This window comes from Octopus bimaculoides, chromosome 20 (assembly GCF_046866305.1).
Source record: "Octopus bimaculoides isolate indiv1 chromosome 20, ASM4686630v1, whole genome shotgun sequence".
Taxonomy (NCBI): domain Eukaryota; kingdom Metazoa; phylum Mollusca; class Cephalopoda; order Octopoda; family Octopodidae; genus Octopus; species Octopus bimaculoides.
This window is the reverse complement of record NC_142947.1, coordinates 19917670-19935169: the sequence shown is the minus strand read 5'-3', so window position 1 is coordinate 19935169 and position 17500 is coordinate 19917670. Positions and strand designations below refer to the sequence as shown.

Below are 17500 nucleotides of genomic sequence, written 5' to 3'. Positions count from 1 at the left end.
GTATACTCCATCTTATTCGACGGGCTTTCTTTAGGTGACATGCTTTAAGATGGCATTTTAACCCACCCTCACAACAACATACTTTGCTACGTAGGTCACTTGGAAAATCAGCACTATGTGTAACATAGCTTTGCAGTCTTGTTTTTAAAAGCATACACGATCGCATCCCTTGCATTGCAGGGACTGTTTAGAGTTCCCGCCTCTCCATAATATCCATAGGTACCGCAGCGTACTTCAACTGAGTATAAGCTGTGCATTTAGTCTCAAACTCTTCAATATTATTGGCAATCAGACATCCTCACAGACGCCTGTTCTGTCTATGACCTTGCCAGCTTTTGATGCCAATGCTAGTTTTCTTCTGTGCATCTTTTAGGCAGTCTTTATATCTCTTCTTTGACTTACATTGCAGGCACTATTCTTCATTCAACTCACATATAGTACCTATTTTTGCCAAAGGCAATCCACCAGGCGTACTACGTGATCAAGCCACCAAAGCCGTTTCATAACACTTGACAAATGAGCTTGTATCACTTCTGTATTTCGTACAAAGGATTTCCAAGAGATTCTCGTAGTGTCGCCATATTCTACAACAAAACTGTCAGTCAGTGCTGCACATCGGCCACAGCGTGTGTACCAGATCGCAGCTTTCTTCCTATAGAATGTCTCTAATCAGAAAACTGAAGTTATTTGTTGGTTCAAGAAATCAGTGGATGTTAAACGGTTTTCCTGTTGTTCGATATCTTATATAAATGCCAGTGTTGTTATCAGCAAATGTTTTATTTATCATCACTGCAAAAACATGGCAAAGAAGGTGGGAGAAAATAGAACACTAACTAGTTCAAACAGTTCTGCGTTCAAGCAAACCTATGCTTACATGTTTTCTTGCAAGGATCGAATGATATTCACAAAGTATTCAAGGCAAACCAACTTGAAGAATGTCCTTGAAAAAGCCACCGTGTTGTGTCGATTGTCTTTCTGAGATCTATAAAATATTAATAAAAGTCCAGTCGTTGATTTTTGTACTTCCTCTGAATTTAACGTGCTATGAATATCATGTCTATTGATCCATGATTAGCATAAAACTATTCTGTGATTCTGGGAAAACAGCAGGATCCAGTATCAGTGATGTTTTCTGGTAGTCTGGGATAATTTTTTTTATCTGCATTGATTTGTAAATATACAGTTGTATTGTGTAATGCGTAGTGCGCATATTAGTGTAGACATGTACACATACTTTATTACCCACTGAAATGATTATTACATAGAGAAGGCTGCGAAACGGCTGTAAACCTAAGGATGACAAGTGGTTAAATAAATATATTCATCTGTCATACCTCTTAATTTTCTCTGGTTTGTATACTCCTCACAAAATAATTACATCGAACCGATCTACTGGATTTCAGCGCATGGAACTCTACATTACACTCCTCTGCATGGGATGACTACGTGGTCTGTTAGCCGAATCCACAAGAGAAGCTTACTGTGATAGCCATACGAGTCTATGAATCCATATTTACATTACAAATATATACATGCATGTATGTACACACACACACACACACACACACACACACACACACACACACACACACACACACACACACACACACACACATACACACGCACACACACACACACACACACACACATATATATATATATATATATATATATATATCCATCTGTCTGCCTCTCTGTATGAATGCATGTATGTATGTATATATATATGTATGCATGTATGTGTATATATCTATGTGTGTGTGTTTGTGTGCGTGTGTGTAATCGGTTTAATAGTGTATGTATGTGTCAGAGGGAGAGAGGGGGAGAGAGAGGAAGAGATAAACAGAGAGATTCTAGTGTCTTTCGAAATATTGACGAAGAAGGTGAGCTGATCAGAGAAATGTGTGTATGTGTGTGTATGTGTGTGTGCGTGTGTGTGTGTGTGTGCGTGTGTGTGTGTGTGTGTGTGTGCGTGTGTGTGTGTGTGTGCGCGCGTCTGTGTGTGCATGTGTGTATGTATGTAACTTTTCTAATCAACTTATCTTCGTTCGGCATCATTCCTAATAGACATCATGGAACAATAGATGTCGACACTTAGAAATTACATGCCTAACAGACTAAATCATATACACTCAAACGAAAGGGGAAGCCTTTATGTGTGTGAGTGGTTAAGAAGCTAATCATAGTAGCCAAATCTTCAGATCATACTCTACCGTCTTAAACAGAAAACTTGGGTAACGCGGTTTTTGATTCGTGCACATTGGAAAACGACATGACAGCATCAGCTGGAACGCTTTGAGTGTCATGGCTGGCCCTGAGCAAAACAACAACATGAACAACAACAGCTATTACCTTTCACATGCTACAATATGCTTTAGCTAGAAATAACTCTGCTTAATTTGGCAATTAAAGGGAATTAGGGTCAGGGTGTCCATGCATTAACTAATTGCAGGCAGTACTAGAGCTATATGGTACGTATTCGTTCTGTATAAGCATATTTCGGGTGTTTTTTAGTAACCAAACTCACTGTAGCAACGAAAGAAAACTTCAGCTTCAAGTGAACACGACTTCCAGCTTCGAAATCACTACTTCTTTTCGTATGTAAATGCTCACATGCGCGTGCGTGCATGCATGCGCACGCGTACGTGTGCATATCTATCTTTACACACACATACGCAAATACAAACTCACATCCATCCATCCATCCATCCATCCAACCATCCATACATCCATCAATACATACATACATACATATGTATTATCACCGATAGAATACAGTATCGCAAAGGCACATTTCAAAGAGACAGCCTCTCTGTGATGTTGTTTATACTTTCTGTAAACCCCTTGTCATTCATGTTAAAGAAGTCTGATGGATATCTCACTGGTTCACAAGGAAACAGAAATACCAAAATTACGCACTGTTTCTTTGTGGATGACTTAAAACTTTATGCAAAGAATATGCATGAGATGAAAAAGAGCCTTGACCTAATTACAGCATTCTCAAAGGATGTAGGGTTGGAGTTTGGTCAGGATAAATGTTGTGATATGGTTGGGAAAAAGGGAAAACTATAAACCAGACTAGTAACATCTCCCTCAATGATTTGACTATTTCCCCTGTATCTGACGAGGAATGTTACAGGTATCTAGCAGTGGATGAAAATATATCTTACAATGTCAACTGTAACAAAACACGTGTCACTAAAGAATATTATAACCGAATAAAGAAAGTTTGAACCTCGGAACTTTCTGCATTCAATAAAACAGTGGCTTACAGTGTGTTTGCAGTGCCAGTACTCAGACTAATATTTGGGCTGCTCCATTGGACGCGTGATGAGATCGAGCCATTAATGTGAAAACCTGAAAAATACTAACAAGCACACATAATTTCCACATAGACAGTGACATAGACCGCCTCTACCTCAAACGAAAACAAGGCGGCAGAGACTTAACATATATCCAAAATGCCTTTGAATGTCACATCATATCACTTCGGCAACATCTTTTAACTACCAAGTGTCGGAGTGCATCCCTTGACCAAGTTTGCATACATGAGGTTGATAACATCATAAGACTTGGAAAGCAGCTCCTTGAGCAACACTCTTTGTCTGATAACCTAGATTATATGCCCAAAGAAGTCGTACAATTCTACCGCATCGCATCATCAGATGAAAGAATGAGCCTATATGAGCAGAAGATTATGCATGGCTAAGTTAGCAGAAAGCTCTGTGATAATAGTAACATCGATCATCAAAGCAGTTTATCATGGACCAATAGCCGGATTACTACCTCCCACTTTGAAGGGTATGCGTTTGCAATCCAGGAACAGGAAATATCAACCAAATACCTGATGCACAAAAGGGATAGATATGCGGGAAAAGCAGTAAAATGTGACAACTGATGCAGACTTTGTCGAGTTCACACTGAAGATATCACCCACATTATAGGCAGTTGTCCGAAAATGTCATCACGGTATTATCTACCGATGAGACATGATGTTATAGCTAGGACACTCGATAATGAAATCCGTCGGAAGGATAATCCCAAAGACAAAGAAATAAGAACCTACAATATGGTAGAAGCCATTGCCACTCATAATAAAAATACTGGTGGAATGTCCCAGTGAAGACCTCACTCTAAATCAGACACTGCCTAAATACCAGTCTTGAGAAATTAGGCTTCTCAAAACCGGAAAGGAGAAAGCTAATTCGAAGACTACAGATCCAATCCATCACTGGAACTATAAAAATTTGTAAAACTTACCAGAAGTTTATCATTTAAATATACATGAGCATGTTTAGATATGCAATTATATGCATGAGAATGCATACATAAAACATACAAATCTGCACTTACATACATACATACATACATACATACATACAAAAATACCCTGTTGTTCATGTTGAAATTCCAATGAAGGAGCCTTTGATCTAGGTTAGAAACCGGTACTTTTTCCTTTGGCAGGAAATTTTGAAATAATATATATATATATATATATATATATATATATATAGATTTTACATATTTGTTTTGCAAGATTTTTGATGTGAAATCGTGTGCTGAAACAGAGATCCTATAAAACAAATCGAGTAGCGGGTTATACTATGCGAGGAGTTTACAGTTTACGGTTCAGTGCACAGCAGGTTTGTCACTCCCTGTGACAGGCTCAAGTACAAGAATTTTGATACTGTAACTAACATCCTAACCACTGCCAACGATGATAGAGCACTAGACTTGCTCCCAAAGAATAGAAAGAAAACAGTAACTATTGTATCCAATCAGAAGGTAACAAGGGCCAGAGAATATCTGAAGAAATCATCCAAGAAATATTGATCAAGATCTGCTGGGAAACAGAAGCACACCTCGAGTCATCTGAAATCGAACTGGATAAAGCGTACAAGGAGACACTAGACGCGCACATTAATTCCAAAACTGATGAATTTGACAACTTTTCCAATGAGAACAAGCGTGCTGTTGCATGGGGAGTTCTGAAGGAACTTAACAACAATGGACCTTCTTCAGTAACCTTCTTCAATTACCTGTATTCTAGAAGAAACCACTGACTAACCTCGAAATGCCTGGATAAGCACTTCAGATTGCAATACTAAAATTGAATATAGAAGCATCAAGAAGTCCTAAAAATTTAGAAACTATAAGAAACCATGTTTAGATATCGTCTCAGTTATCATCTGGAAAATCCACTCTTCTAGAAGCATCTATTCAACTATTGTAACGAGACGAGTAACATCGGTGTTACCAGTCAAGTGCCCAAAGTACCTCTTATTTTACGCTACATTTTCATATGCTCTCCCGATATGGCATTTCCAAGACAGCGTTAACTCCATAATCTAGACTTATTTCTCAGGTTAAATCATGCCAGAGATTTCTATACACTAAAACAGCATATAGATAGTGAAAAAGTATGGTTAGGACTTTTATATCTAAAAGGTACTAAAGACTAGAAGGTTCGAGTTGAGTTGCACAAATCGCCATTGTATCCATATTATATTGCAACAGCGAAACAAAAAATCAGACCGAATGGTTTAGTTTGACTTGTGAACTTGATGCTGCCTAAGAAAGACAGTGTGGAGTGCGCATGTGAAGAGCAAGTCCTAAAATATAAACGTCATAAGGGTTACGGCAACGTGCGAGACTGGCAGTGTATAGGGTCTTCATTAGAAGTATAGAAGTTTGATGTGATATTGTAGCAAGATCCACTACGTTCTACCCGGCTGATATTGGTCTCAAGAAGTACTGTAGAGTAGTGGTTCATGAAACGGAGATGAAATCAGTAAATACTACCCAACCACATGGCTTCGGGTTCAGTCCCACTGCGTGGCATCTTGGGCAAATGTCTTCTACAATAGCCTCGGGCCCACCAAAGCCTTGTGAGTGGATTCGGTAGACGGAAACTGAAAGAAACCCGTCTTGTATACGTACACACACACACACACACACACATATATATATATATATATATATATATATATATATATATATATATATATATACATACATATATATATATATATATATATATACATATATATACACACATATATATATATAGATATAAATATACATATACATATATATATATATATATATATATCCATAAAATACTTCTCCAACCTTACCATTGGTCTCTTTATCTTTTTGTTTTTATATATTTACATATATATATATATATATATATATATATATATAGATATATATATACATACATACATATGCATGTATGTATATATCTCTGTGTGTCTTTGTGTCTGTGATTGTCCCTCACCAGCGCTTGACAACTGGTGTTGGTCTGTTTACGTCTCCGTAAGTTAGCTGTTCGGCCATAAAAGGACCGACAGAATAAATACCAGGCTTAAAATAGAAATAAGGGATGGGTGTCGATCCGTTCTTCAAGGCGGTATCCCAGCATGGCCGCAGTCTAATGACTGAAACAAGTTAAAGATAAAAAGATAGAAGAAAGATACATATGACAGACTCATATGTGAAAAAGACCAAAAGCTTGTAGTGAGAAGCAAATCCCCAGCGAACAGTAACATAAATAGTTGCTGCACATTTGGAGTGATTGCAGCTTCCACCCAGTTCGCTATGGAAACTGTATGGATAACAGAAAGAAAATGCGTGCTGCAGCATGAGCCAAGACAATCCGAAATCCCCTGAGAATGTGAATGCTGTTTGGCATCGTTCGAGGAAGCAATATGGTCGGACGGTGCAGAAATCTTTTGCGATCTCCAGTCGACAGCTGATGATTGATAATGGGAATGTTTCACATTAAACCTGCATGTTAAATTAAATGTCTGCGTGTATGTGTACGAGTGTGTGTACGTGTGTGTGTATATGTATATATATATATATATATATATATATATATATATATATATATATATATATATATACACATATATATATACACATATGTATTTGCAATTTGCAATACCCTGCCCTATATCTGTATATTTATATTGATGTCTCTTATTAGATGGTTAAACTGCAACCCTTTTATGCGGGACTTTTTTATGCGGGACTATTTGTGGCGCACATGGGATAAATTCTTGGGGTGAAGTGTTGAACTTACTAGCCGATAAATTTTGTAAATGCCTTTCCTCATGTGATTTTGATGTCGCTTGGTCAAATACCCATGAGTATACAGACATTTTCAGATTTATCGTACATCATGCTGAGGATTGGAAAGGAGTAGCTTTATATTCTTAACCATGAAACGTCGTACATGATTAACTAAAGGCAGGTTTGTTTTTTATTTTCTCTTCTGTTTTTGTTCTATGTGTGCCATAAATATCGCCATCCGTTAGAGAAAAATTTGTAGTTTAGAATCAGTAGTTCTTTGACTGCTATTTCTAAATTTTCAGTATGTTGGTGAAGCAACTCATGCTGACCCCTATATATTTATGATTATACACACACACACACACACACACACACACACACACACACACACACACACACACACACATATATATATATATATATATATATATATATATATATATATATATATGTATATGAGTAGATAGATGTATACGAATAATATATATACATAATATTATTATTCGTATATATGTTAATGTTTGATTTTATGTCCAGTTATAATAAAAACAATTTTACATTAATCTGATAGGTTACTCTGTACTTTTGGAGAGTAAAAATTTATTATTCTTATACAAGAATGGTTTTTGACAGCGACTTCGAAGTTTCGGCTAGCTAACTTATCATTGGACTGCGATGCGTTAGAGTTAGTTTTGCTTTTATATACTTTCTGTTGAGTTAAAATCATCCGTGGGTGATGATTTTAACTCAACAGAGGCTACATAAAGGAAAAATTAATTCAAATGCATTGGTGTCCAACGATGGCTTAGTTGACCGAAACTTCGAAGTCACTGTCAACAATCTATCTATCTATCTATCTATCTATCTATCTATCTATCTATCTATCTATCTGTCTGTCTGTCTGTCTGTCTATCTATCTACCTATCTATCTACTTATCTATCTATGTGTGCGTGTGCGTGTGTGTGTCTGTGTGTATCTCTGTGTATATTTGTTTACAAGACATTAAAAATAAGAATGGGGAAATATAGATCCTCAGAAACGTGTTTATTACAGTATTACGTACGATGCATTTACTTTAAATTCCTGTCCGACATGTGTTTCTACTTTATAGTTATCCTAAGATGTGACATTTAATTGCATCCCTTTCTTTCAATTGCATCATAATTTCATCCCGAGTACCCGTATCTGTGCAGCTTTATTCACAGTATTACTACTAGGGGATTTTGAAGCGAATTGAAGAGCCTAGTGATTTATATGTATATATATATATATATATATATATATATATATATATGGGAGAATGTACGAGAAAACAACAACAGACGAAGACAGGTGGTGTAAATAACAAAAGGATGTATTAGTATGACGCTCAGGAATACGGAAAGTCTTTGACGTTTCGAGCTACGCTCTTCATATATATATAGCAATAAGAAAATGGAGGGGAATATGAGGTACTCATCAACTTGCAGACACTGTATTCCGTTGATTAATCTGTTTATTTTATAACCAAAATGACAAAAAAGACAATATACAGACACTTATGGCATACCATGTCACATCAACAATTGGAGAAGGGACAAAATCCCTTAGTGGGTTGGATCCTCAACCCCTAACTCTCTTGGATTATATATATACATACATATATATATATATATATATATATATATATATATATATATATATATATATATATATATATATATATATAAATATATATATATGATGGATTCTCCCGTCGAAGACGACGTATGAGCGTTCAGATTTTACCGAACGACCACCACAAATGACTGTATATGTGTGCATACACATACATATAGACATATATATATTTATACATTCACCACATACACACACATACACACACACGCACACACACACGCACACACACACGTGCATATATATATATATATATATGTGTGTGTGTGTGTGTGTGTGTGTGTGTGTGTGTGTGTGTGTACATATGTATATATGTGTGTGTACTAAAAATACTTTGTTAACAATAATGTACTATGTCAACAGTAAGATTTTATAATTGTAGTAAACGAGTCATCGAAAATAGTTCTACGTCTCAGCCAGACTTGCTAGACACATCACCCAAATTTCCGTAATAAACTGTTTTAAAAGCAGAATCTTTGAACAAAAGAGAATGTCTTCGGTATTTTGTGTACGTCACTATAGATGGCGAATGCCTTACAACAACGACCACAAAATGGCGGATATGAGACAATACGATATCCAGCAGGAAGAGAGCATATATTTGATCGACATCAAATTTCTTCTGCAAACATGCCCAGATAATTTTGTTGTACGTTCCGTCGTCATAGTCATTTTATAGTAGTTCACCAGAGACACAGTTGACAACTCACTTCTGATTGTATCATATGTGAATATAATGGTATTTTGATGACCTTCAAAATTTATCACGCACACACACACACACACTAACACACGCACACACAAGCGCGCGCACACACACATATGCGCCCACACATATGTACACGCACGCATACACATTATTAATATACATACTTTTGTTTTATATATATATATATATATATATATATATATATATATATACATACATGCATGCACACGCAGACTCAAATATTCATGTATGTATTTATCATTATACATACATACGTATGTATAATGATAAATCATTTTCACTCAAACGATTTTACGAGAGGGTTGTAATAATAATTTTTCATACGTATGCAACTTATACTCGTGTCTATACGTAGGTGTATACGTACATGAATGCATATATGTTTGATTGTACACACACACACACACACACACACACACACACACTGATGTATGCATATATGTATACGTGTGCGTGTGTATGTGTGAGTGTGCGTGCGTGAAGTGATTAAGGTATTCGGCTCGCGGTCACAAAATCGTGAGTTCAATTCCTGGCGCCGTGTTGTGTCTTGAGCAAGACAACTTTATTTCACGTTGTTGCAGTCGACTTAGCTGGCAAAAATGAGTAGTAGTACCTGTATGTCAAAAGGCCAGCTTATCACGTTTAAGCTCCCTCAGATCTACGTTAAGGGCACAGGCATCTGTGGAATGCCCAGCCGCATGCACGTTAATTTCACGAGCAGGTTGTTCCATTGATCGGATCAAGTGGAACCCTTGTCGTTTTACCTGCCTTTAAAGTTCGAATTTTAGCCTCTAATGCCGATGTACCTGATATCGTCTATTTCGTCTATTTCCATGGAAACAGTTTAGCCAATAAAAACACACGCACTGTATATTTGGTGTTAATTTGCTTCAGCTTTATATTACATTAATCTTATTTCGGCCAGAGTTCTTTCGTCACACTTCTGTGACCTCATCAGTGGTCCTTTGTTTTCTTCTTTCTTATGTGTGTCTCACCTTGCTAACTATCAGCCATTTTGTATTTTGTATTCCTATTGTATGTGTCTACACATGTTTCAACACACGATTTCACATCAAAAATCTTGCGAAACAAATATGTAAACGAGTATTAATATTATGATTTCTCATTGTCATAACTACAACAATAACCACTGATCATCTATTACCTGTTTCTGGCCAGGTATCTTCGAACGAATGTAGCGAGCTTTATTTGTGTGTGTGTGTGTGTGTGTGTGTGTGTGTGTGTGTGTGTGTGTGTGTGTGTGTGTGTGTGTGTGTGTGTGTGTGTGTGTGTGTGTGTGTGTGTGTGTGTCTGTGTCTGTGTATTTGAATTCGACATGTGAAACCGTTAATCCAGACACGACTTATTTTCTCTCTCCGTTTTCTTTGCTCATTCCTTTCTATCCAAGAGTGTAAGGCTCAAAACGTCAAAACGTCAAAGACTTCTCTATTTTTCCCTGACCGTCAAACTAAAACAACTTGTTTGTTGTTCTCTCACTAGTTGCTGTCTTTTGTTCTTTGTACATTTGCAACGAAAATCTCCATTGCCAAAGTAGAAGAGGTCGATCAATTTTGTAAAATAATTTTGTACTTAACAAAGAAACCAATATACTAGTAACTTATTTATCATTACTTATCATAGGAAAATCATGTGATTATTGTCAGTAGCGAGCAGAACTACATGTGTAGAATTTTTTTTTTAATTTGGTGGTAGAAAATATTTTAAGATCATCCGTCATAATTTCTTATTTTATTTGCAGATTATAAAGTTCCTAAATTCACCATCAACGTTTCTTATTTCTTTATTGCCCACAAGGGGCTAAACGTAGAGGGGACAAACAAGGACAGACAAAGGTATTAAGTCGATTATATCGACCCCAGTGCGTAACTGGTACTTAATTTATCGACCCCGAAAGGATGAAAAGCAAAGTCGACCTCGGCGGAATTTGAACTCAGAACGTAACGGCAGACGAAATACTGCTAAGCATTTCACTCGGCATGCTAACATTTCTGCCAGCTAGCCGCCTTACCATCAACGTTTCTACTCTCACATTCTCATCTTAAGGATGTGGTGATGTTGACAAATATGTGGCTGCAGAGCGAACGCGATTGGTTTACACAGTTACGTTAGAATCTGAACTTTAGCGATTAAGTATTTACTCTTTGGCTATTCCTATGCGTGACCAGTGGAAGTTTTGTGCCTCTTTAATGTGGCATTATACAACGTTATGGAGTTTCGTTTACATCATTAGTCACCTGTTGGAATGGTATAATCCACTTGTCTTCAGAAAATAAATCTGCTGACTACAAATGTGCTGTTTTCTTTTATTTTGTCTAATAGGTTCATAATACAAAGACATACAAACACACATATACATACATATAACCATACTCATGCATAAACATAAACACACACACACACACACACACATACATATATATATATATATATATATATATATATATATATATATATATATATATATATATATATATATATATATTTGTATCTCCAGTTGATATCGAGTATCTTGCAAGCCAAATGAGGTCAATTGCAAAAGATCACCATGTGTCAGAAGGTACAGTCAGAAATGTTGTCCACGAAGACATCAGATATAAGTCTTGTGTGATGAGGAAAGGTCGGTTAGTCAGAAAAAGCAAAAGAAAATCTCTACATCAGATCTCAAAGGCTCTTAAACAAACTGAAAAATCCAGCAGAAGATTTCATTTGGTTTTTCTCAAACGAGAAAAACTTCGACCAAGATCAAAATGACAGATGGTTATATGCAGACTTTTCTGAAGTTCCAAGTGTTATGCATACAAAATTTCCTGCAACTGTCATGTTTGTGTGTGTGTGTTTGACTGTGTGTGTGTATGTGTTTGACTGTGTGTGTGTGTGTGTGTGTGCTTGACTGTGTGTGTGTGTGCGTATGTGTGCATGTATGTGTGTGCATGCGTGTGTATGCGCACAATTTTATATATTTACATAGATCGCTGACCACTACATTTATATATATATATATTTTTTTCTCCTTGTTTCTCTCCTTATTTCTTTCTGTGTTCCTTTCAGTTGAAGAGCGTAGGCTCGAAACGTCAAAGACTTTCTCTATTCCCGAGCGTTAAACTAATACATCCATTTGTTGTTTGCACCACCTGTCTTCGTCTGTTGTTTTTTTCGTAAATTCTCCCATATATATATATATATATATATATATATATATATATATATATACGCACACATACAAACACACACACACACACACACACACATGCACAAATTGGCCTACCCTCTCTAGAATTTTGATTAATCAGTAATTTCTCTCGCAGATCATTTTATATAATCGTCTTTGCTGTTGAAATAGATGCCACTGGGTACTCTGAATTCGTTTTCTTAGCCTATTTTCGTTTCATTTATGCAAATTATCCAGGCCGTTTTTTCGTGTACGTCAAAGTCTTTTGGCAGCTGAAGATAAAAACACAGTACCAATGATGCCTACAGGCGCAGAAACACGTGTCCACTGCTATCACAATATCGTTTTGTTAGTGGCGTGTACATTTTAGACCCATTTCCATTCAAGCGATTTCTCTCTTGCAGTTGGTGCCAATAGATTGGTTTAGTCTCTCTAGAAGCAGAGATGATTTCATTACATCAAGAACTTACCAAACATATTTTTCTAATGAATTTTGCCGTATGTCTACATATACGTGTATATGTATCTGTATACACACACACATACACACACACATGTATGAAATCCTGTGTATTTGTGTACGTTTACGGGTTATGCGTGTGTATATATGTGTATATATATATATGTGTGTGTGTGTGTGTGTATTTATATGTATATATATATATATATATATATATATATATATATATATATATATATATATATACAAATATACACATATATACATACATAGATATTTTTATTTATACAACCTCTAATTAATCTTTCAACTTCAAACTTCTAAAATTTTGCTTATTCTGCTATAGGAATTAATAAGATAATGAACAATAAAACGTGATTGACGGCACAAGTGAGTATTTTATTGACCATTGTGACTTTCAACATGTACACACACACACACAAACACACACACACACACACACACACACACACACACACAGCCATACACATGTGCACCCACACATACATATATATGTGCATGTGTGCTTGTGTTTGCATGTATGTATATTGATATTTCTCGACCAATACTGAGTGTTACCACTTGATAAAACTACTCCTAAAGTTACATATTTCTTACGTACTAGAAATAAAATGCACTCTAGTGAGCTTCTTTATACTTATCAATATATTTAGTTTGGAACATTACCATATTAGTATTGTATATAGGTTTCTATCTAACCTATATACAATGCTAATACGGTAAAGGCTGCTGACCCATGTTTGAGACTGTCACTCTTTCAAATTTGGCATACGTGACTCCTGTACTATTCTTTTACCTTCTTACACCCCTTTGTGACCTGTCTTCCCCTGTTCTCTATTCTACTTGAACAGCTCCATCGTCCCCTTACCTGCCCCACACAATGGCCATTCCTCAAGTGCTCTGCTTGTTATATCCAGAAATGGCTCTGACGAAAGTAGCATTAATTTTCTTAGTTTGTTCAATTTGCCTCAGTTGATCAAAAACTGAGTAAACTTATCAGTAATGTACCTCTAATGGCTACTGGAAACGGCTGTAAGCCAAGTTTCCTCAAAGAAAGGAATTATATGTAATGACCGTTATTTTTAACTTGTTTCCTATGTCTGTGTGCATGTGTATTTATATAGATACATAGATACACACACACGCACATACATAAATACATACATACATACATACATACATACATATACCCCAGTGTCACTTTGATGGCATGTACTGCTCTCTCATACATACATACATACATACAAACATACATACATACATACATAAATACATACATACATACATACATACATACATACATGCCTATTTCGTTCCGATGTTCGCAATATTCTTGAGATCAAATATCGTTGAATCACAGACAATTGTTAAGTTTATATAATAAACCTTCTAGCTTTTATTCATTCTCATTGTTAATATTTCTTTCTGTTATAGGCACAAGGCCTGAAATCTGGTGGAATTTGGGAGTCTAGCGGGTTGCTTCAACTAGCCGTGTACTCAATTGGTAGTTATTTCATCGACCCCCGAAAGAACGAAAGTAGGTTGGACGATTCTGACAGAGTCTCCTAAACAAGTATTACCTTTACTAGAATTAGAATCCCTAGGAAGGGTAATCAGGAAATATTAATTTTATGATATGATTAATAAAATAAAACCGCCATAAAATGAAGGAACCAACAACCCCAAACAAGCTTAACCCTAGGGAAACTAGAATGTCCATGAAGAGCAATTTAGAAACTCGTAAAATCAAGGGAGAAAGTTTAAATGTGCATGAGTGTGTGTGTGTGTGTGTGTGTGTGTGTGTGTGTGTGTGTGTGTGTGTGTGTGTGTGTGTGTGTGTGTGTGTGATATGCATGTGTGTATGTGTATATGTGTGTCAATATGAGAGTATTTTATATTTAAACGCTTTCCTTAATAAAACATTCATGTTAAGGCTCTGATGCAGGCTATGCAATGTTCACAGTTTTTTTATAGTTGAAACAGACGTAAGCAAATAAATCGTTACGTAACAGCATTTCTATTATCATTCATTTATTACATATGTATGTATGTTTGTATGCATGTGTGTGTGTGCGTGTGTCTTAGGATGTCTGTCAGTATAGCGAAGCTCCGTAGAGTGCATTTTATTTCTAGCACATGAGAAATGTTATGTAACCTTAGGAATGGTTTTATCAAGTGCTAACACTCAGCACTTGCCGACAATATATCAAGACATATATATGGGTGTGTAAAAAGATACAAGGGTTAATAAAATACTCACTTGTGCCGTCAATCACTTTTTATTGCTCATTATGTTATTAACTCCTATAACAGAATAAGCAAGACTTCAGATGAGTTGAAAGATTAATTAGAGGTGGTACAAATTCTTATAGCTGTACACACACACACACACACACATAAACACACACACACACACACACACACACACACACACACACACACACACACACACACACACAAGCGCATAGATTCGGACTATGCCAGCATTTTATTTTATTTTTTCACTTTTATTTTTTCGCAAGATTGGCTGTGTGGTAAGAAGCTTGAATCCCAGCCACGTGGTTCTGGGTTCAGTCCTACAGTGTAGCACCTTGAGCAGGTGTCTTCTACTATAGCCTCGGGCCGACCAAAGCCTTGTGAGTGGATTTGGTAAACGGAAACTGAAATAAGTCCGTCGTATATATATATATATATATATATATATATATATATATATATATATATATATATATATATATATATATATATATATGTATATGTATATATATGCATGTATGTATGTATCTATCTATCTATCTATATACACATTTATATATATATATATATATATATATATATATATGGCAAGCATTTACACCAACTTTCTATTATCAAATTTACCATAAAGTGCGCATGTCCACAGTAAACAAATCATCTGTGTCTGTCACCAAGTTGTTGGACTATCATAAATTGAAATCCATGGCAGAAATTATATATTCACATGTATTATGTATGTATTATGTATGTATGCATGTATGTATGCATGTATGTATGCATGTATGTATGTATTATGCATGTATGTATGTATGATTCTTCTTTGAGCTGAATTTAAGCTCTTCTTGAGAGAGGTCAAGTCGATTACTAACAAAGAAACATGACTTCTTTGAGTTAAAAGAGTTCCCGGTGTTTGCAAATAATTGGCTGAGCTACTGTTTTGTATGTATGTATGTATGTATGTATGTATGTGAATGTGTATTTTTGTATGTATGCATGTGTGTGCGGGGGTATTGATGTATTTATGTTCTGTAAATATGTATATGCAGATATATATTACTATTTAAAAAAGCTTGATTCGGCTCCGCACGATTTAAAGTTTGAAAGCCGAATCAAATTGTTTCAAATAATATTATATGTTACTCCAACACGAAATGTGTTGAGGGGCTTTTTCTATCGTTTGTCGACTCCCTCGTACAAATAAATATGCATATATAAACACACGCACACAAACACACACACACACACAAACACACAAATGTACACACATATAATATATGTAAATGAGGGTTGCTAAATCAAACTCCATTCTTCACCAAGTGCCACAAATTGTAAGAGGCTCCCTGTAATAACAGTGTAGCAACACGGCGGTGCATCAGCATGGCCGCAGCTCTAAGCTGAAACTATAATTAAAAAAAAAAAAAAAAAAACTACACACACGCACGCAGACACACACATACACACACGCACACACACGCACACGCAAACGCACACACACACACACACACACAGAGTGGAGTTTAGGTCAAGGTAACCCAAACTGATAGGTTTGCATTCTGAGTGCTCCAATAGGTAATCCACCAGAAACATAAATACAAACATACATACATGCATACATTTATATATATATGTGTGTGTGTGTGTGTGTGTATATATATATATGTAAATGAAATATTCAAACACTGAGATTTGAAGTTAGATGTCACTATTGTTCATATCATCTGTGGATAAATTCAAAATTTGATGATATCACCAGTAGTAGCATTGGTGGAACGCAGTTATGATAGCTTTATCGAGCTATGAAATATCGTAATGATGCTTAATGAGCATCTACCTGCTAGAAATAAGAGCCAAGTCTTAAATAATATATAATAGGCGTAGGAGTGGCTGTGTGGTAAGTAGCTTGCTTACGACCCACATGGTCCCGGGTTCACACGCACGCACACACATGCACACACACACACACACATATATACACAATGCACACATACACCTTGGACAAGTGTCTTCTACTATTACCTCGGGCCGACCAAAGCCTTGTAAGTGGATTTGGTAGACGGAAACTGAAAGAAGCCCGTCGTATATATATATATATATATTTATATATAT

General features: G+C 36.0%; 1 long non-coding RNA gene across 43 annotated transcripts in view; it reads right to left on the bottom strand.

The window, feature by feature from the left end:
• The window catches only part of LOC106871257 (uncharacterized), a 434384-nt gene that overhangs the window by 390922 nt on the left and 25962 nt on the right, over positions 1-17500 (bottom strand). For 6 of the 43 annotated variants that reach the window (XR_016237597.1, XR_016237589.1, XR_016237592.1 and 3 more), the window contains exon 3: positions 15399-15442. The exons of the other annotated variants lie outside the window; for them this stretch is intronic. This is a non-coding gene — a long non-coding RNA (uncharacterized LOC106871257). The remainder of the gene's footprint in view (positions 1-15398; positions 15443-17500) is intronic. 43 annotated transcript variants of the gene reach the window in all.